Source organism: Amblyomma americanum, chromosome 1 (assembly GCF_052857255.1).
Source record: "Amblyomma americanum isolate KBUSLIRL-KWMA chromosome 1, ASM5285725v1, whole genome shotgun sequence".
Taxonomy (NCBI): domain Eukaryota; kingdom Metazoa; phylum Arthropoda; class Arachnida; order Ixodida; family Ixodidae; genus Amblyomma; species Amblyomma americanum.
In genome coordinates this window covers 138,481,158-138,503,677 of record NC_135497.1, presented here as the reverse complement: position 1 = coordinate 138,503,677, position 22,520 = coordinate 138,481,158, and the positions used below count along the sequence as shown (strand labels likewise).

General features: G+C 47.8%; 1 long non-coding RNA gene across 1 annotated transcript; it reads left to right on the top strand.

Annotated features, from left to right (window-relative positions):
- The first annotated feature begins 1,929 nt into the window (after positions 1-1,929).
- On the top strand, positions 1,930-16,515 carry LOC144136215 (uncharacterized). The gene is made up of 4 exons (XR_013315578.1): positions 1,930-2,016; positions 5,385-5,493; positions 11,929-12,051; positions 16,295-16,515. It is a non-coding gene; the product is annotated as an uncharacterized LOC144136215 (long non-coding RNA).
- Positions 16,516-22,520: the final 6,005 nt, after the last annotated feature.

The following is a 22,520-nucleotide window of genomic DNA, read 5'->3' as shown; positions in this document are numbered from 1 at the left end:
GTTTACCTGGCAACGGCGCGGATTCACTAATCATGTCCCTGTTAGAATTAAGAACTTCGTATTGATAAAATTTCACGCCTTGATGCTGCAGTCACATGAAGGCAGACGTGCGAGTATAGAATCAACGCGTGTTATGTGTCAACCTCTGAAAACATTGGCGAAATATTTAGGCGCAATCGCGCTCAAACTTTCAGCGCTCCGATGTTTCAAGAGCACTCGCACACAAATACAGGATTGAGAGCAAGGTAGTTAAGCAATGCTTAAGTACTGACACCCCCGACACTTATTCAAAACAACAACAAAAAAGAATAGAAGAACAGAAGATGGTGGTTAAGGCGGCCTAGAGTGTACGCATCAAAAGAATAATAATAATAATAAACGGCTTCGCGTATATGCTAAGCTTGCATCCGACTAGGAACTGACTCTGATAGCGCGCTGACTCCAATGCTATACCTCCAATCCATCACGCGCAGTACAAAACGTCTTTGATGCTGGCAGCGCCAGATTGAAAACAGACTTGGATAAAAGCAATATGCCAGCGCCCAGATTCGAATCTCAGCTCAGAAGATACAAATTGGAAGCTCTCTTTCTGACAGTGCTGCATTATTACGTTTTTATCCTTAGCAGTAAAAACGCCATAAAATAGCCAACAAGGTTCGTCATCGGGGACACGTATGTTGGAAAAAGCATGCACCGCCATCTTAGGATGGACGAAGAAGGAATAGCTGTGCATACTACAACGGCATTCGGCGCAGCTTCTCGCGTTTCTTTTTTTTTCAGTATATGCATAGCTTAGTGCGCGACAACAGACATCCTAGAAACCACATAAAGCACAAAGCGCCACTCGCACACTGTGTCTAAATTGAATTGTTTTCCTTTCTCTATTTCTCGTTTTGAACCAATTCAGCCGTCCACTAAACGAAAGTAAGGAGAATCAGACCTCCGCCGCCCACCCTTAGAAGACAGCAGCTGGTGCTGTGCGGCTCCCTACAAGCTATGTAAGGGAACAATTTTGCCGAAGTTAAAGCAGTGCCTTACACGAGTGTTGAACACACCGCATCCTCGGAGAAAGGAGGAGGCGACTTGTGTCACTCTGTAGCACCTCGTCTAGAATTCCGCACTGGATGCACGGCAATCACAAGGGAATCTCAAGCAGAGCGTGCCGGTTCCGACACCAGAGGGACAGGCGAGCATCCCGCCTGGTGCTGGGGCCGCGGCGTGGACCATTAGCGCGTGGACTGGGAGCGTGCGCCTGGTCAACGACCTTCCGCCCCTTCTCCGAGTTGGTCCCGGCTGAGCGTCGAGCAAACACCAAACATCTGTCGCCCTGCAGATCGCAATGAGGGTGCCCCACGTTGTCGGGCATCATCATAATTCGTTTCAACGGTCGTCGTCGCCTCTTCGCTCGCGTCTCCGCTTTTGCAAGGCGCCATGTTTCCTTCTTTTTCTCCCTGTCTCGGCTGCCGCATCCCTCTCGCGTCTCCTCTTCTTCCTCGTCCTTCTTCTCCCCGACTTCGAAACCGACCGATCCCCAAAACGAAGTGTTCCACAACGTGGCCAACCAGCGTTCGGCGAAACTTGGGCTTCCCTCCTCGCCCCCCTCAGCACGCCAGATTGGAAAAGAAAGAAAGCGCCCGGAGACGTTGCATGAAAAGGGAATTTTTGTCAATCACCGGCAAGAAGCAGATGGCGAGGGCGCCCCGCGGAGGAGCGGGACGCAAACGAGATCAGAGGAGAGAAGCTCGGCCCCGCCCCGCCGCCGTCTTGGCCCAATGGCGTCACGGCGCGGACCCGCCCCTCGACTTCTCCCTCGCCGCCCCTTCCCCTCCAAGGACCCGCGGGGCGAGGAGGGCAAGGCGCCAAACAAAGAAAGCGGCCCGAAGCGCGCGCGCGCACCGCCGGCTGCGGCGGATCCGGCGCACTCGCGACCAGCGCTCTGCGAGAGCGAAGCGCGCACTTGGGCGCTGCCCCGGCGCCGCCACACGCCCACGCTGCAGTCGGCCGAAGTGAAACGTGGTAAGGCCAGTTTGCCACCGCCTCCCCTCTCTCTTATTCCCTCCTTCCTTTTTCTTTTCGTTCGTTCTCTCATCGCGTAATAAACGCAAAGCTGGACAACAACGCTGCGTCCCGCCAAGACACCAGCCTTTGTTGTCTGCCTTTGCACATTCGCACCTTGCTCTCTTGCGTCTGTCCTTTGTCCTGCCCGAGTGCCGCGTTGCTCGCCTCGAGCGCGATCTCGCCGGGGAGAACGTCGTGCCATGGAAGTACACTTGGAACGCTCAGCGCGGTGGAAAAACACCGAAACAGAAGCTCAGATGGTGCGGCCGAACGCGAAAAGTATCCTGCAGTCGGCGACTTGTCCGTTCAGTAGTGACGTAGTAAACAAGTTAGGGCTTACTGGTGCAAAAAAACCAGTTGTCAGATGTTTTAATCTGCCTTAAAGTTTATGTAAATATCCTGACAACGGATGCTAAGTGTTGATCCCTGCCGTGGGGTCCAGCTGATTCATATTATCCGTCGAATATTATCATTACACTCTATACCAACAACAAAAAAAATGAAAAGAAAAGGGGTGGGCGGCGCAGAGCAAGGCACTTTCATACAAAAGCAGCAAAAAAACAAAACACTCATCCTACTCACACCGATTTGGAGGTACAAGTCATCCGTTTCGCTATACCGGACCGTTGGCGTATTATACAAGATTTTGTACGATGGTTCCATTTCGCATTTTTTTTTATATCGCATTAGGAGGGGCGTATTATATATACGTCGACGGGCAACTGCTCTGCTCTCAGAAAGTTCCCGTAGTAGTTAGCGCCTGGCAGCCGGAAAAACGTCGTCCTTTGTGCCTGACCCGCAGAGGCGGAGGCGGCGGTCCACACTTCAATGCAAAAGGCGGTGAATCCAGAGGCGAGAGATTTGCCTCCGCACTCGTCTCGGGAGCCGCGCGCGTTGGCATGAATGGAACAAGCGTCGTCAAATTTCGCCGTGGGGCGCATCTGCGCTGGGCTGCGCTCATTTGCAAGCAGTATTAACGACGCTGTGATCCGCTGCAGAGAGAGAAGGCGTGCGCGCGCGCCGACATCTGCGGCGGTCGGCTTGACTCAGCGCGCGCTGACAGTCGGCAAGCAATTTCTGCCGGGACATGTCCAGGGAGGAGATGCCGGCGCGCGCAGGGCTTGTCAGCGCGCCGCGCGCTGCCGCCGGCTCGTGTTCCTTCAAAGGGTGAATATGCAAATCCCAGCGGCGCCCGCATGTTGGATTCGGTTCGGAAGATTTGATTTCCAGGAAAGGGAAGCCCCCTGACTTCCCCCGTCGTTTACACGGGGCGGTATATACACTGGGCGCGCTGGGCTGTAATATGCGCGCGCGGCCGCCGGCTCGCCTCTCCTCTGGGCCGAGTCGATCGCATATGCATGGTCGTCTCGCTGAGCCGCTGCTGCCCGGCTTCGGCAGTGATGCACCGCGCGACACCGCCGAGCATTGCCGACTCGAGGCTTCGTCTTCGCGACACTGTGCCCGGTCTTCTCGGAGCACCCCTTCGCGGGACGAAGGAACAAATGCTTTTGGTGCGAGCGTATACACGCTGCTATCGAGGCCAACTTTGTCTGAAGGCTTGTCAAGAAGCCCCGTGCTTCCAGAACGAATAAGATTGGGCGACAGTGCTAGTTATGCACACGATTCCACGGAAGCGCTTCGTTCGATAACGCTCAATCGCTGCTGCCACCGGCTCTATTATAACAAATAAAGGAAGCGCCGACAGAATCCAAGAACTCGTAGGTAGACTACCTCTATGACTTGGATGCAGGTTTTTACTCTAAGAAAGGACTAGAAGATTTTTGTGGAGGCACTGTTTGTGAGTTCCACCACACCCATGGCGCCTCTTAATTCGCAGAGCCACTTTTATAACCAGCGGAAGTGTGTTAAAGGTGCTTAGTAGTTGGGCGAGACGCATTCCCGCGTAACAAATTCTCTGTTTCGCTTCGAGTCCTGTTTGGCACACTAAGAAAAACATGCAGCTGTTCTTTTCATCTACTTTACAAGTATAATCGCCGTTCTACTGACATTAAAGTTCGAGCGAAGTAGGTATAGGCATATATTTCTGCGCATGAAGGTTTGGGAGCCAGTGCAGATGACGAAGCATTGGTACTGCACTCCTGATAGTTGTTTCATTGTGCTGAACTGAAGCAGGACCAAATATATAAAAAAAAATTATGCAGATGGTAATACTTCAATAGACAGACGTGAACTGAAACGAGGTTTAAACAAATTCGGCATACCAGGAAAAACCAAATTTTTTATTGCGTAGAACGACTTATAAAAGAATATCAGGTAACACTCACGTGCAGGTTCCGTACAGTCATGTTGCAAGCTGTCAGTAAGTTATGAATAAATAAATAGCAAACATGACAATGGTTCGCAAAATGTTAAGTAAAAATCTGTGCGACTGATTAGAGCAGTTATCTGAGGCCACTATTATTAAATTTCGCCGAAAATTGCTGTAATGAACCGTAAGGCGTGGAAATTGCTTTTTATTTTTTTAACATATACATCGCCCTTGTTTATAGCATGGCACGGTCTGTTTATTCGATTGTTTAAAGTTACGACGGCCAAGACGCAATGGTTTGTAATAGAATTTTTTTTTTTTTTTTTGCTGCATGCCTTGTAAAAGAAAAGGGGGGGGGGGTGTCTGGGGCTCCCCCATGTGATTTCAGATCACTTTCTATCCGGAACTACCCACATCTATAATGTAAATAAACGACTTGACTTTTGTTGAAAATGAATATGCAATATTAAAATGTTACCGCATCAGAAGTCAAGTTGGAGTTCAAGCACAGGAAAATGTGATGAATTGCTTTTTTTTTACTGGTGGAATCAATGAAAATCGTAGCGCGATGCTATGCACGATGTATTCCAGGTCGTTATATATTTCAAGAATAGTTTCAGTGGACGGCTGATGGGCTGGCATTGCAAAGAACCGTGGTCCCCCCGTTAAGCATACACGAAAGTGCACTAGAAAAACAGTGTCTACATGGTGTCCTTGTTTGCCTTTTACGCTCGAAAAGTCTATGGCTTACAATCTTTACACTTCAGTTTTTATGACAACTCAAGAACAATGCTCTTAAAAAAATCAAAGTCTTGCTACAGATTTGAGGCTTTTGGTGAGGCGTGTTTAAAGAGATGTGTTGCTGTTGCGCACAAAGAAAAATATGAACCGGATGAGATTCTTTTTTTCTTATGGCGACGGCTGCAGATGGAAATTTCTGCGAGCTAAATGGCTTTTTGTTGGGGACCTTAAATTTTGTGAAAGGTAAGTTTCAAATAATCATTATTCACCCTGCTTTGTAAGGCACGTTACTGAATGCTTGAACATTACTTTGCAGCTTATTTGAGATGCGCCCACGAGATACCGAAGCTCAGTGGGCTCACGTGATACAAATGCATGGGGGAAATCACGGAAAGCAGTTTTTCTTCGGTCTGTCTTTTACTCAGGTGAGTGGTTCAAATCATCGTTGTGTACAGAAAGCTGGAAACAAGAGGGAAACTATCGGTTCGAAGACAAGTTGGAAAAGTGATGGTTTTTATTCGGAAAATCACAAAATATTATGTTTGCATATTATAGGAATGTGTATAGATTTCTGGCTTGGCAACAGGCTACCATCTACCCTTCTCATTTACTCTCGGTATTTCTATTAAAGCTCGAGATATAAACTGGTAAGAAATGAGAGCAAAACAAACTTGTGCTCCAAGTCAGTCATCATTAAGCGATAAAATAATTACACCATTAATCTCTCATCTACTAACACTAAAAATTAAAAAAGAAGAAAAATCCTCTATGCTTCTTGGTTTCAGTGACTGTTCGCTTCCTTCATGTTGTGCGCAGCACGTGAGCATGAGCTGATGCGTCTCGGCGGACGTTCGCGTCCGCACAAACCTCGGCCCATCAGCATGTAGCAGCCCGTTCATTGTTTCTGCAGACCTCTAGCTCAGACGTAAACTCAGCACGCTTAGAGTGGCACTCAGATACGCGTTTTCCTCTTTCGACACCGGCAACGCACATGTCATGCTATACATATACGCGTGTCGTTCTTTGAGTGCGCGAGCACCACGCAGACGTGCCGGCAGTATAATTTCTGCTGCGCAGTGGTCCGGTTCATGCGCCTATGTGGACGCTTTATTTCATACTCGCCACGGATCAACATTCCCTCTGGCGACGAGTGAGCCTTCCATGCAACTCGGAGGAGCCATGCGGCAACGTCCTTGACCTCACGCGTCGTACTCGAACGAACAAGAAGGATTAAAGGTGCTTTCACACGATGGAAACAACTCTAAAATGTTCATGGAAAATTGGCGATATAGGTGTACGAGCCAAGAATATTGAGAAAAATCATGGTAAATAAGCCTGTAAGGCTTGAGGGGCAACGAGTTAAGGCTGGAGGTAAAATCACCGTACTGAAGCGCACAAATGCTCAGTGAATGAAATCAAACGTACCGAATGATAACAAGGGCAGCTAAAGCGAGTTGAAATTAAATGAGAAAGGTGTCTATACAAATCTGCTAAACATTCGCAGGACCGTCTTATAGGAGGTGTGTGCACAAAGACAAAAGGCGGGAGCAACATTCCATTGCTCGCTGTTTGCTAATGTTAACGACTGTCTGTGTATAATGCCAGTCAGTGCACTTTGTACTTGAATACAGTAAAATGGGCGATGCTCGATGTCCGCTCACAACGGTGATCAAGGGTGTTATAAAACTGATTCAAAGTAAAAATCGCAGATTGCTCGGGACAATCACGCATTACGAAGACGAAACAGAACATGATGCGCTCATACTGCTGAGTTTATTTCTATCAGGGGGCAACTGCTCATTAGCATCCACCTAAGCGCAGCCATGAAGTTACAAAAAAAAAAACACCGAATTTTTCGCCAACTGCGAGGCTTCCTTGAAAGCTATGTAGCTATCCTTTGTAGCCGCACGATTGCGCTCAGGTGGATGCAAGTGAGTAATTGCTCCCGTGTTGCAAATTTACTCCACCTTGGGGTATTCCGCTAAAACACATCAGGCTATTTTTCTATATCACCCTATTCCTCTCACACACGCACAAATTGTCATTATATGATTTAGGGCTCATTTAGAAAAAGGAAGTGTGCACCACATCACGTGTGAGTACTATATTTTATATGCTGTTCAGGTAAGGGGCGCGTAATCCTTCAATGTTCGAAGAAACTGCCTCCTGTAAAGGAAGTCATGACAATATCATTGGCAATGCATGCATACGTGTTTAACCCCCTATTACTGAGCAGGGGAAACAAAAGATGGATAGCGCTCACACTAGCAGAGTCATGAGATCAGGCATTCACAATCCTTGCTTACTTGACAGAGTACATCTTTAATGCGCTCGAGCTATGTTGTGTACCCCTGTGTAAGTAAGTAAGTTAGAGAGACAAAAGCAAGACACCTTCATCATACTTTGAAGTTCAATAGTAGCCTAGCTGACGGTCTGTTGATTTATTCTATGTCTGATGCTTTTGCTTTTTAAATAGAACAATTAGCAACAAATGGCGAAAATGGCGTTGTCATTTGCTGCGCAAAATGGACTTCGAAACAAGAAGAGGGAAGGGGGAGTGTCGCTGACTTTCGCTCACGGGGGTGCAAATTTGCCACGCGTCTGCTAATTTATTTGCCAACACGTGAAGGAAATTTGCTCTCTTTATCTGAACAGGAAATGGCATACCGCTGAGTGGTACAAAATTCTGATATTGACAAAGTGCGAGTGTCAGCAAATTTCGGCGCAGGAATGGCTGTATATAGCTATTCATCAGCACTGCCGCAATACAGGTCCTTCTTGTTATGGGATGACCGCTGTATTTATCGTGCAAGTAATTTGTAATTCTTCTTGACGCTAATTTCGTCATCGGATAGGAATGCCGCAGTAGACTTAGGCGTACAACAATTTGATATACTTATTACTTGGAACTACAATCCAGTCGGAGCACATGATTAGAAGGCAGCAGCCGGGATCGCATCGGTAGATTCAGTTTTAGCAAGAGAGAGAGAGAGCATAAACGTTTCATTTCTTAGGGCAATGCATCTTTCTTTTGGCTGTAATCCTTAGTTGAGAATCAATCCCATTGGCGGACGCAATGACCTTTTCTCGGTTGGCAGTTTAAACAAGCCTCATTACCTAATTCACAAAGATTTTCGTATCTCATATATGTATACATAACCGGTGCTCTTTAGCGTGTTTTTGCCGCTATGAAAGAAAAAAAGAATATGTTGACAGCGTTATGATAGTGATGCCTGCTAATGTTTCCCTTCATATAAAAAAAGATATAAAGAGAAGAGTGTACGCACCCTTTTGCAGTCACTGACTTTTGAAGGTATCACTCCCTCTTCCATTTGTGCCCTTTTGTCGGTTCGTGTTTTAGCGAAATCAAACTGATCTTGAATCTCCATCGGAGCACGCCCTGCCGAGCCGTACGATAGGAAGCCTCGTTAAAGAACTTCTTTAGCAGCGTTTCTCAAGAACAACAAATTTGATCATACACAAGAGAACGTGAAAGTGCCAATTAAGCGCAATCTAAACGCGCACTCGTTAAAATCGACACTAAACGTGCTGAATCGATAGCAAATACCTGGCCATATAATGTGAGTAAAACAAACAGCATAATAATGCCGTTTTCTCATGCTATACTGGCAATAATTTATTACCTACATTCGCGCATGCACGCAGCCTCCAGAGCAGCCCATACTTAGCGTCACAAATTCAGTTGAGTGAAAAATGTAAACCTGGCCAGTGGGGTGTGAAAGAAAGCAAGTCTATAGCCCTGTTTTCTTGCACACTCCACTGGCCAGGTTTACATTCTTCCGTGAGTATACTCGCGCGCGTTCCGCGCAATGTGCAGAAACTTGTGCGTTACTCTCGTCGCGACGGTTTATTTCGGTGCGAATTTTATTCTCTTTCCTGCACTGAAAGTGTCAGGGAGGGTTTATATGCAAGCGGGAACAGGCGAAATTACGACACTGCACACATGTCGACACTAAGTTCTCATGAAATATAGTGAGGATATCAAAATGCGTTTAAATTCGAATCCACTTCAAAAAATCCTTTCTACATTCCTAGAATCAGAGCTGAACAAGGAAATATGCCAGGCAAACAACAAGATGAATGTTCCGGCCACACATCACGTCCAGTTTCTGTGTCGCAACGGTGTCCATACGCCAAGCGCTGAGCTGTTGAGGTTGCGCAACCACGGTTTCTCTCTCTCCAAAGTTGCAGGGCTTCAAAAGGAGCAACGATGGTTTTTGATCGTGCAGGCGTGATCGAGAGAACGCGTATACGCCCATCGCTCATGCGCGCCTCTGAGCCATCACGCATCCGCGGGGGGAAGGACATGGAAGAAGGCCGGGTGTCATTTTCAGGCGAACAGAGCCCGTCCTCTGTCCGCGTGGGACGGGTGCTGGGCGCCTCTGTCCCACGGACGGCGGAGGAGATCTCCGGCGATGCAAATATCCCGCACTGCGGGGCCCACCGGAGTTGTGTGAAGTGGTCGTGTTGACCAGCTATATAGCTCCACGCTGTCCGCGCGGCCCAAAACACAAGCGCAAAATCTGTCGTCTCGCCAAGGACCGCGCAGCGCGAGATCCTCAATCCTCGCAGAAAAATGATGTTCTACAAGTCCGCCGGCGGCCGCTCGGGTGTATACATAAACAGTGGAGCCGGTCGGCGCTACCGGCGGGCCCAGGCTTTCGGTGGGGAAGAGGAAGCAGCCCGTATAGAGCGCGTCGTCGCTTTGTTTTTCCCGGCATCCGGTATGCGGCCCAGCGTATATCTCGACCCTCGACAGATATAGAGGCGCTCGGAAGAGGCCGCGCGGGATGACCAGAAGGGAGAAAGAATTAAATTGATCGCTCGCTTTTATCTCTTTTGTCATTCGTCACTTCCCGTAGATGATCTCCGCGCAGCTCCCGAACAAGCGCTCCAGCAGGCGAGGGCGCAAACGCCAAAAAAGAGGAGACAGCAATAACAAGCGCGCCAAAGACAGTGAAACACATTGTCGTCGGAACTCCCCCTCCTCCCCCCCGTCCCACCACCACTCGGGGCCAGATACGAGAATGAAGTACGAAGAGCTGGGGCTCGCCAGTATACCGAGGGAGACGCCGTGCCGGTGTCCGCACGAGGAGTTCATCACTCTTCCCAAAATGGTTCCTGTCTTCAGTTGGTCATTTTGGCGCAGCCGTACTTTACCTCGCGGCACCTTCGTTGGTGCGGCGCTCTTCTTGCTTGTTTGGGGCCTCCTTCGCTACGGCCAGGATTTTTGCACTCCTGGCGCTGCGCCTCATTTTCTTCTGGCGCCTTTTGTTTGTTTTTTTTCTTCTCCTTCTGCGCACAACGCCCGTGTGCTGGACGCTCTCCAGGTTTCCCCCCTGCGAGTCGCTATTGATTTATCTTTTGTTCCTGTCTGTTCATGCCGATTTAAACCGAGACCTTCGCTGGCGAAGCAACCCCCCCCCCCCCCTCCCTTCCCTTCTCAGCTAAAAAGGCCGGGCAAGTTGTTGCCGGTGTCGATGAGCTCTACCGGTCCAAACCGCGTGTCCAAAGAAAAAAAAAGGAAACCGTCTAGGGAGAGAGAAGAGGCCCGGATCTGTCGGAGGACACAGGGAATGAGCTTGAATCACCTTGTGGAACCATTTATTACAGCGGTCAAGTTTCGCCACTTCCTTCGGTCCGGATGCTTGTTTGGGAAAGTTTGACCCCTGCTAACGGTTTCTGCCCTCTTTATACGGCCGCAGCGCGTCACGGGCCAAGCTAATGGTGTCATAATGGAGAAGACCAATGACTCTGTAAGAGAAATTGATGCACGGCGCCTGACAAACGCTGGCTGCATCAGGCGGGGGTTGGCTGCAGGAGCCCCTTATAACGCTTTCAGGCGAGGGCGACGCTACAGCAGTGAAGACGCAGTTTGCAGGAGCGCCCCTCTTGTTACTTTTCTTAATATGGAAGCGAAAGCAAAAAGAGCCTTCAGGACAATTCACCAAGTTTAAAAAAGATGTATACCACGCGAGTGCGTCGACGCTGGTCGAAAGGCCGCTCTCGGAAGCCGTGTTGTCTGCGATGCTTGATCAGCCACTAGAAAGCGTGAGAAAATAAATGAATAAAAAACAAGGTAATCCGATTCCTAGCAGGACCAACAAGCTATTGTGATTGTACGCTTTTGTCTTTTTCAAAGCTCTTCTCTCTCTCTCTTTCAAGCAACCATCAATACTAAAATGATGTGAATCATTTTGTTCTCTTAATGTGCGAACGCCCACATCGAAATCAATGGCAGTTTCTATATACATGCCTGTTTTTACTGTATTTATACTGTTCCTTGGAATCTGGTACCTTGCTCACAAAATTCTCGAAACTCGCTTTGCTTCCGAAGAGTAACCAGTAGAATAGATGTGTGTGCTAAGTGAATTGCAGTAATTAAATTTCAGTCAAGATTGTCTTTTATGAGAACGTCCGCAGATAAAAATTTTTGTGATGAGCCCTAGACAGGAACGAAGGTGTAGTATACCTAAGTGTGCATTTCAAAAATAAGCAAGGTACTTGCGCGGAGAGAACTTCTTTTCATGGAACAGCTACTATTAAGTTTATTTCCAGGGGAGTCTCTGGTGAAAAAAAAAAAAAGACGTCAAAGAAGACGTTACAAAGAAAGCTTTTTTTTTTTTTTTCAATGGCACTCTTAGCTCGTCCTTGAAAACCGAGATGATAACTACCACCCCGAAAGCAATTTCACGCAGTAGGTGTGTATAGTTTGGAAAGATTGCGTGTTATGGCAGTTGACGCATCTACCTTGGTTCGAGCAGTTAACTGGTTTGCCGCATTGTAACTCGCCAACATGTGATGTCAACTGTACAAACCATTACATTCCTTTCTTTCAGACCTTCGCGACACCCTGTGCTTCAAGCGATGTTTACTGTTCGACGCAGCGTTTCAAGACAGGACTCTGTTCGAAAAGACGCGCATGTAAATGCTAGACTTGGCACGACACTCTTCTCATTCGCGTAAGTGAAGAGGAAGACATTCCTCCTTTCACATGCTGGAAGACAACGCTGGAAGACAAGTTCATACTCGCATGTGTATGCGTGAAAATGATGTAAGCAGAAGACGTACTTTTTTTTCCAACGAGTTCTTAGTTTTAAACTCGCGCTCTACGTTTGCGCGCGTAGCTCGCGTCTCGCCTTTTCGGTCGGAAAATAAAAAAATTAATTCACGAATCGTGAAGGCCAGGGCAAGAAAGGGAGTAGGAAGAATGAAACGGCCTCTACACGACACGGCCGCCGATTAACGAATCGAAAGAAAGGGAGTAGGAAGAAGGAAACGGCCTCTACACGACACAGCCGCCGATTAACGAATCCTGTGGATTTTGTTGGGACAGCTAATGTAGTTTCTGACTCGTGCGTATTAGTCACGTCGGTTTCAAGGCCGCTCAAACCTTACTCGCATTGAGGCTTTCGCTAGGGTTCGTTTAGTGAACCTTGCAAGTGGAAAAAAAAAGCAGCAGGGTGCAGCTCTAACCCTATACACTAAATGAGACAAAAAAAAATGGTTACTAAATAAAGTAGTCACTAAATAGTCAAAAAGAGGATTGCACACTGCTAAGTATACCCCTTGTTGCTCTTGCGCCTCGTAGGCAGCCGTCCAAGACGTGCGGATTTTATGGGATTTTGCCGATGAGACCGGCGATAATAAATCGTGCCGGCCAAAAAGCGTCACTATTTCACTCAGTGGGTGGCCATTCAGTCTCTTAATAGTCCACCGACGAAAAATACTTCTCATAACGGAAGCGAGTGTAGCGGCACACCAGGTGTTCACAGTTTCTTCACAGCAAGGGTTGCCGCGTGCGATGGTGTCGGCCATTCCAACCTGGAAGCAGTCTGCATACGAGATCCTTGGACGGTTTAGTTAATTGCCAATGGCACCTTCACTTCGCGTGAGGTCTCTGCGTGGGTTGATTTTAAGGCGATGGGAGCGAGGGCAACGGGTATTTAGTGAGAAAACAATGGCCTGCTTTCCTTTTTTTTTACCAGACAGACGCACTTTGAATACGAGGATATACCCGGTTCCCTTCCAATCGCCTCATTACAGAAAGGGCGATACATCTGCCCGTAGTCCTCCGGAGGTGGTATCTTTAATTAGGTGTTGCAATGAATGGGTACAGGTGTGGCTGATAATTTAAGCTTGGTCCCATTCGGACAAGGCAGCTTGACGCGCGTGGAAGCGAATCGTGTTTGGAGCATCTGGTTTTCGATAAGGAGGCGAAAGCTTGCTTGTCTTTCGCGTGGGCTTTGCGGTCACGTCCATCCGTGCAGCGGTTCCCCACGAAGCCATTACCATATAAGACAACGAGGCATTCTTCTCGGCTAGTGAATTTCGCAGCTTTCTTTTTGCACAGTCTAAATGCCGCGCGCGTATTCCTGGACCGGTTGGTGACGCGCTGCCTTGGAGCAACAGAAACGCATCGCAATATCGAACAGGAATACTTTTCTACCAGAGTGCTGGCAAATGCATCCAGCGCTCTCAATATGGTTTCCAAATTCGGAATTGACGGCAAGTAAGGATGCACCGACCGTATGCCTAAACAGCGAGCGCCTCTCGGGCTCTCGGCATGACGGGTGAAGGGCTGCAGGAGTGGAGCGCGCGGCACCAGCAGCCCCGCTGCTTGGTGCGGGCGCGTGCCTGCGCACTCCGCATTCTTGCGCCATGCCCCTTGGAGCGAAAAAGAGGACCAGCCGCCATCGTCGTCCACTTTAAGCGCGCGCCTAAAACACTTATTACTCGCCTCGCGACAACGTTTAGCGGCTAAGGCAAACACGATGCGCGCTCGGTGTGGACACACGGGAGCGCGATTCGAGAGCCGGGCATCAGCTCGAGTGCGCCAGATAACTCCGGAAGAGCAGCTCTTAAGTGCGGGGACGCAGGCAGCAGCGATTCGGCCGGCAACTTTTTCTGCCGCCCGTCGCGGGCGGCCCTCGAAAAGTGCGCGGGGATCAAGAGGCCTCTTGGCGGGATGCACGCCATCCGACGCGAGGGGGCGCTGCTGCATTTGCATACCGCGTCGCCGCCGCCTGCGGATGCTGCTCTCCTCGGGGGACCAGGCGCCGGCCAAGCCCACCTGCAAACAGTGATGCAAGCCAAACAATGTGTCACTGCCCCACGACACCGGGTGCCATTTTCTCGACGCCCCACTTTCCGGCTTAGCGTGCACCCGGGTACAGGCCCGCGTATCGCACCATGGGTGGACCTCCGAGGCGTCCCGGTGACACTTTGTCTTTCGGCCTGCATAACCGAGGCACCAGCGGTTGCCTAGACACCGCGCCATTGCCGAGGCTGCGTCGCAACGTGCAGGGAAGACGTCGTGTCGGCTCACCTGAGCGCTCGCCAAATCCACACGTGGATACCTCGCTCACCGTTGCAGGATTATATATACCAGCACAGGGGCCCAGATGCTTCACTGTTTTTTTTAATGTATTCATGTATTTAGTCTAGTGAGACTGTGGTGGCCGCGCTTCACTGTTTGAATGGAAGGAAAACGCAAGAAACGCCCATGTGCACGTTCAAAAACTATTAAACAGATTTCAGAAGGTGTTAAGAACAACATGATCTAAATTAATTGGAGCCCTTAAGTCTACAGCACGCGCCGTGTATAAGCCACAGTGCTGCCTCGGGATGTAAAATAAATAAATAAATAAATAAATAAATAAATAAATAAATAAATAAATATTGAATCAATCAATCCAATAAATCATGTGTTCGTTGTTTGTCGGGCGCTCATATGAAATAAAACTGCTAATAGAAAGAATTGCTGAGCGCATGAGTAAATCGGCTGCTGCTGTGTTCCTACGACGAATTTAGGCTCAGAAAAAGAGACGCTCGCTATTTTAGACCGTTATTTGTTTGACAGTGGGTCGCGTCTTTTTGTTGCTGACTTCGACACAGCCAAATTAATACATTCAAGTTGTCTCGGCCTATAGGCGCATATTTTCTTTTTTAAAAGCTTATAACTTGGATTATGAATTAATTGAAAGGATTGCCGAGTATGTTTCATTACGGAAATGGTTTTCTTCACAATATGCACCAGTTACATCGAGAGTTCCCCAAGGATCAGTGTTGGGACTACTTTTGTTCTTGTTTTACATCAATGATATTTCAACTGGTCTGTATTCAGTCTTTATTCAGGATGTTTGCCGATGATTGTGCTGTTTATAGAATAGTAGGTGGCATTTCTTATTCACACATCCTGCTAGCTGATTTAGAGATTATAGCAGACTGGTGTGTGCGTTAGGACATGTCAATAAATATAAATAAAACTGTTCACATCACCTTCACAGGAAAACGCGCTAATCATCCATGTAGGGACAGAATTAACGATATTACTCTAAACACAACCAAGGAGTTTAAATATCTGGGTGTCTTCTTTAGTTCTGATTTAAGATGGAATAAACATGTTTACTACATTGTGAATAAGGCAGCATCAGTTTTGGGGTTCTTACGCCTGAATTTTAGTTATCTACCAAGTGACTCAAAAACACAGCTGTATTTCAGTAATGTGCCATCAATACTTAATTATGGATGCGTTTGTTGGGACCTCCATACATCTGAGCTTTTAGGCAGATTAGAAAAAAATTCAGAACAGGGCAGTTATATTTTTCTGGAAACTATAGCCTGCAACTTACCATGAGAGAAAGCAAACTTAATCATAAATGGCAAATTTTTCCACGATAATTATTATTCTAAAACATAAGCGTCGAAAAATATATCCGCGCACCACACTGCCACACTATATATTGAAGCGACTGGGCCCTTCCTTAAATGTCATAGAACTTCCTTGTCATAGAATTTCGAGCTATTCCAACTGGAACGGTCTGCTGTCCAGCATTGTATGTTTCGTATCAAATGACGTTTTTTTCATGAACTTAATCAATTTGTACATATGTAGTTAAATCTGTAACCCCCCCCCCCCCTTGCTGTAATGCCTACGGGCCATTCAGGAAATAAATAAATAATATAAATAAATAAATAAATGCTGACGACTTGTTTGCACACCTGAAGTTAATGTACACTATACGTGCGTCTGTTTATACTGGCACTGCCTAGTATTGTACCGCCTTCTGCAACTTCAGATCCTTTACTTCCCACACCTTGCCTCTAATCTTGAACCTCAGGAATTGCTACAGACAGTTATCACTGCACACTGTTTATTGGTAGTTTCGACAAATAACTGTTGTATTAACCTCGTCAATGCAGATCAAAGGTCGCAATGCACTGCAACGAAGCACACCAGTCCTCAGACTATCGAAAGTACTGAAAACTAATATTTGGAAACTCTGCAATCCGGATGTCTTCGCTTCTCGGCTAAAGAGAAAGAGGATTAAGCGTCGGATATAAAACATGAGACTGCCAAGTTAGCAACACAAGACTTCAACATCTATAAAGGTGTGTTGCCAAACATGAAACTTCAAATCAAATCAAACGTTTTTATTCACATGGCTAGTAAAAAGGTACATGCAAATCATCTGGGCTCATAGTCTTCTCGACTAGACTTGGGCCCATGCAGGTAATGCAAAAATAATTATAGCGAGACAACTCGGTATTATACATCAAACTCATGTGCAGACATGCTTCACCCTAGTGTAGAGCGCTCGAACAGTGTGCTCCACGCAGTAAAAACTAAATCTAGAAAGCAGCCAATGGTTTCCGAACAAAGTACTGTTCGTCATATTGCTTGCAAGTCTATGGAGGTATACTTGTGCCGAAGCGCTGCTTCTAAATCGTAGAAGTTGCGAGAAGGTTTCGGTTTTTCTGCCGGAATGTGCGCCGCTCGAGCGCTATACACAAGGCTGACGCGCACTGTATACAGCGGTTATGCAGTAGTCATATACAAGAAGAAGCGAAATGTACAAGAAATTGAGAAATAGTTACGAAAAAAAAAATTGATATGCCTGTAAGAAAAACACTGGCTTATAATGGAGTCGAATATTGGTTGCTTCGGAAATTTTTTTTTATTTCGGCGATTGAAAAATGACCTATTTTTAAGTTGACAGGCAGCTGATTCTAAATTAAATTACCTTTGATCATTGCCTGCCTCCCTACAACACAAACACACACAGCACAAATTAACTAGCAAAAGGCAATGGTTGATCATTTACACAAGCTTATACCACTGTTCCCGTATTACTCCACAAGTGCAGCTGTATAGTGGCCGCTGCGGTGGCTCAGTGGTTATGGCGCTCGGCTGCTGGCCCGAAAGACGCGGGTTTGATCCCGGCCGCGGCGGTTGAATTTCGCTGGAGGCGAAATTCTAGAGGCCCGTGTACTGTGCGACGTCAGTGCGCGTTAAAGAAGCCCAGGTGGTCGAAATTTCCGGAGCCCTTCACTACGGCGTCTCTCATAGCAGAAGTCGGTTTGGGACGTAGAACCCCCATAAACCAAAGCAAACAACAAGTGCAGCCATAGCCGAGAAGCAGACGCGTCTCAATGCGAGCGCTGCCCAGGAACCCGAAGTTGTTCTCGTGTATGTGCAGTGGCCAAAATGGCAAACGTACGCATCACTTCTTGTCACTGTTGTTTGGAGATAACTGACTCGTATTGTGTACGTTTCGCTGCGATAAAATGTTTCAACATGTGAAAATACACCTGAAGATAACACTCCAGATTTTTTTTTTCGGTACCAATTATTGCTGCAATTCTGGCATCATACCACGCGTCAACCACATTTTCATAACTAATTGATGTGATGGTTCTGCACCTAAAAAAAAGGGGGGGGGGGGGAAGGGCGAAGAAAGAAAACACAATAGGAATATTTCACTATGCAAAGAGACCAGCGGCACAAAAAATGACCCACCGGCTCAACAAGCTGTTGCTGCTGCCAGGGAATCCCAGCTAGAAAAAAACGAGTGAGAAACTGAGCCAAAGAGTGCAGAGAGCGATAGGAGAGCAGCAAGGGAACGCCACCCGAAGAAACCAAAAAAAGGAAAAAAAGAGAGAATAGCCAGGTCCTCTTTACGCAACTTAATTAATTTAATCGGATTAGCGTCGGGATCAGGATTCCAACTGGCGCGCGCATGTGTGCCCAGGCGCACGATCAGTGCGCGCGTGCTCGAGTGAGGCGCGCTGGCTGCTGCCTCCGCCGCCGCCGAGTTAAGCCGGCTGTCAGCGGACGCGCCAGAGGAAGCGCAGGCCCGCGCGCGGGATTCATCGCAATATCGCGTGAGTGACACGTAGTCAACATCTGTGAACAGAGGTCCCCGCGAAGGGGGACCGCGGCCAGGGCGCCGCTAAGAAGCCGTTGCGCAACGGGGGTCCCGCGCCGCTGGCCTCTGCCGCCGAGCGGAGGGCGCCGCTGCTCTGGCTGCCGGGGGAAGAATGAACGCAAGAAAAACAAATGTAGGAATATGGGTCGGCGGAGGAGGGGGGCGGGGGGGGGGGGGGGGGCAGCCTTTGCTGCTAGATGGCTGCTAGCCGGCAGCGCGCTAAAAAGCAAAAAATGAAGGAGGGGCCACACACAGGAGAGGCAGAGGGGCGTAATTACGCGCGGCGAAAGATGACGCTGTCAGGACTGGCTGCCTGTGTGGGCTGCTGGACGCGTGACCGCGCTTGCCGGGGCGCGGGAGAGGATCGCCGCTACTGGTCTCATAAGCCGCGCGGTAAATGTGTGTTCTACGGATGGACCCTGGCGCCGCCGCGACCTCGGCTGTTGCGTCACTGCGCACTTGCTCGTTCCCGGCTGCGGGCAGTTGCTCCTGGTGGCGAGCGAGTGCCTCGCGGGTCCCCACTTGTTCTACGTGGACCTGAGGTCGGCGCCCGGTAAACGGACCGCAAGGGGCTGATCGCAGCAATACACAAGAAATGCGGAGAGCATGGCTACGGCCGACGCCATGCGTCGGTGGTTTACATTGCATTCAATGCCGGTGACGCGAAATTTGGCTCCAAATTGCTCAAGGTGCCACGCTGTCCAGCAGCAGCACAAAACTGTAGTATAGCAGACGTGAAATCACTAGTGTTCGGGAGAAAAAAAAAAGAAGAAAGGGTGTGTCCAATGGCATTTCAGGGCACCAGCAGGAGAGAAGCGTACAGTCGGATTCAGGATGTGCAGCTGTTAATTTTCGATTTCTCAGAAGTGGCGACATGAACTGGTGTCGGAAGAACCATGGATAACGAAGCTCGCTGGCGCCCGGGTTAGCGGTGTCTCGCTTACATCCAGGACAATAGGCAACATATGCCACTTGAGCTTCTATCATGGGGAATAACTATCTGCCTCGTATGCGGGAGGTGCAGGGTTCGGTCCCCACTGCAAACAGGTGCGCGGCGATTTTTGCAATAGGTTAAAGTTTTCTGCTGGCCTGATGTTCGGCTTCCTCGGGGCGAATTGAGCGAAACGCTTGGGAAAATGGGTCTTTGACCCACCTTGGGCAGACCGCACACGATAGCCACGGCACTCTTTGGCGAAGCTACCCTCGCGCCATTAAAAGAAAAAAATCAAACGATGATGATGGTGACCTTCATGCTGAACATCACGGGACATCAGCTTCTGTCAGGGAAGAATCGAGCATTCGCTTTAGCGCTACAGCTCCACATATATTAGTCCCTCTCAGAGCTAATTGAAACACAGCAACACACCCAATTCTTTACTGCGTATTTACTGAAGTGCACAGGAGAAATTAACTATTTTTTTTCTACGTTTCCATTCTGTCACTGATTAACAGAAATTGCCGCCCTGGAACTTTGCGAATTAAGAGATGCCCGCTGCGATGTTTCGTACGGTCTTTCTCTTAGCTCGCGTCCTAGTCCGCGTAGCACAGCTAATTCAGTCAACCTCACACAAAAGCCGACTACTATCGCGGGCAAATGAAATGTGAGCAGGACAATTCACAAGCAAGCAACAAAAAAAAAGGCGGAAAGGAGAAATAAAAACCCTGCTTCTTATCGCCTTGAAATACCGGTCATCGAGTTTTTTTAGTCGTAATTAACAAATTAAGTTTTTAATCGAACTGTTCTAATTGTCTCATTTGTCTTTTATTTGTCTCCGCTGGTTGCTAGTTGTCCATATAAATATGCATAAGTGAACATTCAGTACACCTTTATGAATCTACTGCATGCGTATTTACTGCTTACGTATTATTTTGCACTAGGTGCGCCTAGAGGGTGTAGTTTTCAAACACAATTGTATTTATTATGTGTATTTATTGTTTGTATTTTATAGTGCGTATCTTTGTCCTCCTTTTTACTTGTATCTTTCTTACATTTATTTCCATCACCTGATATGTCGATGCCACTGCTATGTAACGGTTTTCCGGGCCCAGTCAAGCTGCAAAAGCAGCTTTCTGCCTGGAAATCCTTCCAGTTGTTCTGGAGAAATCAATTCATTTCAATGCGAATTAAGCTCAATAACATCTATAGGCCAAAAAATAAGCGAAATATTTTTCGTAAGCTTTGACTGGTCTAAAATTTAAACTTCTTATTCCAAACTGCTGCAAATTAGAGACACAGAGATATAATGAAACCAGTTCCATGCACTGTGCTCCGCACGCCACACGGCCTTTTCTGTTACGAGGCTGCTTATGCTGCTAGCGCATGCATCTCGCCAAAATGGGCTAGCTGTGCGATGTAAGTCCAATTGAGGCAAATTTAATCATTGTGCCGATAGACGTAGTCCAGAGCTAAACCGACAGATGACATATGCTCCATTAATGATGCAGCTTTCATACGCTCGACTCTACTCTACCTTTTCTGTTTCAAAAAGCTTGAATTTTGCCGTGACGCCTCAGCATAATGCATTAATTTAGGAAATTGTCAAGCTTTCTTTGAACTGTAAGAATATGGCATCACTTTCCTGTACTGCACACACTCATAGCTTCACTAGTAGTTTTTCTCCCTTTATATGCTATAGCTGCGTCGTTGAGTGACTTTTTTGTGCAGACCTTCCTCTGTAAAAAACAAAATGAAATGTTACTAAGCGCCAGGTTAAACAAAGGTAAGTTACACTAGTCTGCATTGTTCAAAACAAAAAAATCTTATGGACATGATGGCGTAGACTAGCTTCTTTCATTTGTGCCTGTATATCTGGTCGTTCGAGATTTAGCTGTCATAAACAGTGAGCACCATACAGAGATGTGCCCTAAATTTTGTCCCTTTAAAGGAGTATGTACACCAAATTGATGATGGCGTGTTTTCTTTGTTTGAAATGAAGTGTTAGACTTTAGTATACATTGCCGAGGCTTTGGCATTCCCTTACGACGGCTAAATAATTTACAATCAGTTTCTTTTTATTCTGTACTGGTTTCAAAAACCGAACGTCGGTTGGAGACGTGTAAGGTGCTTTTAGGTCACGTGTCGCATGAAAAATACTGCGCAATCACTGATGCGTAGTTTGAATTCACTAAAACGCTTAAGTCAGCCAGTTTAAACCGCTGTTATGGCAACAAACGATGTATCAGCGGCTACATTGCAATTTTTTTCGTGTCTGACTTGACCGAAACAACACGTCACAGCCATCGTTCAGTTGGTGAAACCGAACGACCGAAAGTGAGGGACCTGCTCTTAAGAGAAGGAATTCAATTATAATCTGTTTAGTGCTCATAGGGGAATACCACGTGTTGATCCATCTATTATAATGTCTTATGCATCATTACACAGAAAAAAAAGCATGAAACTAAAACCAGGCGTGTGACATCCCTTAAGTCTTATTCATGCTTCCTTCGTCTTCCATGCTCGAGGGACGTTTTTTTCTCTCTCTTATGCAAGACATATGAGCTTTTGGTTTCTTTTCCTTTTAGGACGGGCAAGGCTTCCACTTTCCTTCTAAGGTTCTTCAGGACATTTTGCAGGCGCGCATGTACATGCACGCAAAGTAGCCAATAAGAGAAGGTGAAACACAATGTAATGCGTCACGTCTTTACTTGCGAATGTCTATCAGTACCAACAAGAATACGGCGTGCATGCTAATTCCGGCCACCGACGTTCTCTCTAGCACGCGCCGACAGGCGCCATGACCTCTTCCAGGTGACCTCAACGTCCCCCTCTGGACGGGACGCGTGTATCGATACGGGGCGTCACGGAGCAGCGGGAGAGCCGGCGAAAGTTTCGCGGACGCTCGGGTTGGCGTCCGTCCTCATCCCTGACCGCACACGGCGCGTCGGCTGCCCGTTCACGCGGCGAGACGGGCGAGCCCTCTCGCGCGTCCCAAGCGGCACCCGCGTTAATTAGGGAGCAGGCGCGCCTTCTTTCCCCAAATCAGGCGGCTGAGCATTTGATCGACACATCATGGCCTCTGCGTGACGCGTCAGCGCGTCCCCAACCGTTCCAATCTCGGCGGCTCATTCGAGCGAGCATTCGATTAACAGCGCGCACCAGATACCGCCTCGATAAGCCCGCTTACGCGCTCCGCACGACGAAATCGAGCCGAAAAGGCAGCGCGCATGCGCGCTAACTAGGGCACGGCGAAGGGAAGCCGCTGTGAGCGGGGGACTGGCGA